Here is a 3,567-nt window from a genome sequence, read left to right as displayed (position 1 = left end):
GGTACAACTGCTGGCCACATTTCTGCTGCAGATGCAGTACGATTGGTCAGTGTCATTCGCCGAACACGGTGGTCTTCCCGCTCGGCAGTGCTACGTGACCATCCGGAGCTGGGTCTGGTGACAGTACAGCTTTTCCTAGCCCTATTATTCGACGTCGTTCAATATCAGTGAGGTGTCGATAATGGTGTCTTTGTCGGCTTTAGTTACTCAACGGTAACTAACGCTTATGTAAGCTGCAGCATGTGTTTAAAGCAAATCTGATTCGCATCCTGAGAGTGGCGCTACCAACGCCACTCTTATGCGACTGATTCGAAATTTGAACAGACCCCATCTTTTAGATGTACAAACAACTTTCGTTTATGTTGCACAACTCCTTCTTGGTGTTGAGACTTTTTTTGGCAGTGTAGATAAAGTCGCTGTAATTACAGTCAGCAAGTAGTTAGGAAGTTGTAAGTCCTTACCACTTTCCTCATTTAGCACTAAGTGGTATGTAGTGATGGTTACAATAAGTTTTGCTGTGTACGGTCAGCTACTTTTAGTCTAAGGTACAAAATGTCTCCTTTTTTGCTGAAACGTTACTCTCTAATGCTTTTCATTTGCTTGTATGTCCCGCTTATTTAAAAATACAGGGGGTTTTCGTGTTTCCAGCCAGCTGTCATAATAAAAATATTTTAACTAAAAATAAAATAAGCTTTGTCCTATTTTGAAAAAGCTGTAGGTTTTAGAAGATAACTATTTAGAAATCAACTTAAATTTTAATTAAGAACAACTTTTCGATAACACTTGTCTATAATTTTTATGAAAAGCTGACTGCAATTCCATGAGTCCATGGACACGGAAAGGCAGCATTAATAGAGAAATAAGTAGCGTATTCGAACGTTTTGCTGTCTGTAGACAAAGTAAATAGAAAAGAAAACAAATAAATTTTTTTAAAATAATTTGGTGTTGAGAGAACATAAACAAATACTTTTAGGTTTACTGACGATAGATTGTCGCTGGGAGTTTTGAGATAGGTTCAATTGAAAGGATAGTGTCTAAAAAGAGGTGGTGAAATAGACACAAAGCAAACCAAGCGTAATGGAGTGTAGACGAAATAGATATGAGAAGATTTAGAATCTAACATGAAGTGCTAAAAGTAGAATACAATTTAGGTCACCGAGCGAGGTGACGCAGTGGTTAGCACACTGGACTCACATTCGGGAGGACGACTGTTGAAACCCGCGTGCGGCCATCCTGATTTAGGATTTCCGTGATTTCCGTAAATCGCTCCGGGCAAATTCCTGGATGATTCCTTTGAGAGGACATGGCCGACTTCTTACCCCATTCTTCCCCTATCCGATAGGACCGATGACTTTGCTGTTTAGTCCCTTCCCAAAATCAACGACAATAACTGACGATGGCAGAGGTAAAGAGGATTCAAAATGCTTAAAGCAAGTTGAGTCCTCAGAGGAGGAGTTTTGATATTTGTGAATCTTAGTAAATTACCTGAAACACTTTATTATGGAGATGACAACTTGTTTGTAAACATATGGTACTGGTTTCTACTGGATTTTTGGAGGAATTTTTCAATGTAACCATTTGCACGAGCAAGAACAAATTGTTTGTTTGATAGAACTATTAATAGTATGAATCTGTCCCTAGGATAACTAATAACATTAATGTTAATTTGATCTCTATCATTTCAGTATGCACAAACAACACAGTTGGTTGCAGTGTTTGTAATTTTCGTATCGAGAGAATTTCGTAAGTGTTAGGGTCTCCTTATGCTGTGCAGTCTCTTTTAAGAATAATCGGAGTTTAATTTTTCAAGAACGACTTTCCTAGAAGTTAAACCCTCCTCCATCATTCTTAGTAATATTTTGAATGTGCATTGCAACATTCGCCACAGGCAGCCACAGATTGTTTCTGAGACCCATAAACAAATTTTGTAGTGAGTAGATTATTTTTCTTCAGCTACTGGATTTATGAATTTAAATTTTTCTTTCGAGAACCTCAGTAAACCAGACACAAAACTATACACTGAGCAAGAGGTAAGTTAATTTTATTCCAGGTAGATTTTGCTTAACATTCCTATGAGAAAATATTTCGTTTATGAGGTGTTGTGCTAAGCAAATACATTAAGTAGTGAACAGGGTACGTAATACAGTTATTTTTGTTCTGAGTTGAGCTGTATATTATTGTTGTGGACTGCACGACACGCAACTATCATAATGCAGTTTAGTAATGAATTTCCATTTAATGGTTTTCACTCAGTAAACACTTGTTACGTTTGGCATTTAATCAGATGAGTTTCCATTATTTCAAATTCAATATTTCACTGAGTTCATAGTTTTGTGTCACGACGCTGTTCAAATGTGCAACGCAAGGTCAACCTACAGTCAGAATTGATTAGCAGTAGAACACGATATCCAAAACACACATCACACTAGGATAAAGGTTTTGAGAAACGAATATTCAGTATTCTCAGTCTTAGATAAATTTTTATAGAAAGCTTACAGCATGAATCAATATCGCCGTAGACGAACTACTGCCTCCTCGGGCTGCTTGCAAGATTATCATCAATATAATGCCATGCAACTGGATGAGGTCACGCTTCCAGCTCCTAAGAGAGGATTCAATTTTGCGCACAATCCGTGTCTATTACGGCCATCAGGTGGCTGCTGGACTTACAGCTGAAGCTGCTGAAAAACTACACCCAATCAACGAATAGAAAAAAATATGTCGTCTGGGGGAAAAATAGTTTAGTACCAAACAATCTAAAAGGGCTTCTCAGATTGTATCCGAACTTGTTTATTCATATCAAGAACAGCAGACGGCCCATAACACTTCCATGGAGTCGCCAGATATTACTTCTGTTTTACTCGAATACTTCCTGGCAGTTACTACAAACCACCACCTTTCTGACGGGCAATCACAAATCTGGTCGCACAACTGAAGCGATACTCCGTAGGCGTTTATTGATAAATGAAGAGTATGAAGAACAAATATGATGTGTGAGTGCCATATGTAAGGGCAACGGCCTTGCCGCAGTGGATACACCGGTTCCCGTGAGATCACCGAAGTTAAGTGTTGTCGGGCGTGGCTGGAACTTGGATGGGTGATCATTCGGGCTGCCATGCGCTGTTGCCATTTTTCGGGGTGCACTCAGCCTCGTGATGCCAATTGAGGAGCTACTCGACCAAACAGTAGCGGCTCCGGTCAAAGAAAACCATCGTAACCACCAGGAGAGCAGTGTGCTGACCACACGCCCCTCCTATCCGCATCCTTACCTGAGGATGACACGGCGGTCAGATGGTCCCGATGGGCCACTTGTGGCCTGAAGACAGGGTGCTGGAGTCATATGTAAGTGCAGCAAAACCATATTTAAAGATAAATGGTTTCCTTGGGGTGTAACATGCTGGAACACACGGGGTGGAAGTGAGAAACATGAAGGTGAAAAGGACTATGGTCATGCACTTCCCCCTTCATAAGTCTGCAAAATGAAGATCGCGCGTTATATTCGCCATTCTCTCTACTGCACTTTATCAGAAAAAGAGAGTACAGTATGTTTCACAAAGTTATACCGAC

The 3,567-nt window shown here is 40.2% G+C and overlaps 1 pseudogene; it reads left to right on the top strand.

Moving 5' to 3' along the window:
* Positions 1–3,011: 3,011 nt before the first annotated feature.
* LOC126337121 (5S ribosomal RNA) lies at positions 3,012–3,129 on the top strand (annotated as a pseudogene).
* Positions 3,130–3,567: the final 438 nt, after the last annotated feature.

The sequence above is a fragment of the Schistocerca gregaria genome, chromosome 2 (genome assembly GCF_023897955.1).
Source record: "Schistocerca gregaria isolate iqSchGreg1 chromosome 2, iqSchGreg1.2, whole genome shotgun sequence".
Classification (NCBI taxonomy): Eukaryota; Metazoa; Arthropoda; class Insecta; order Orthoptera; family Acrididae; genus Schistocerca; species Schistocerca gregaria.
Note: the sequence above shows the minus strand (reverse complement) of the source record. Positions and strands in the feature narration are given on the sequence as shown.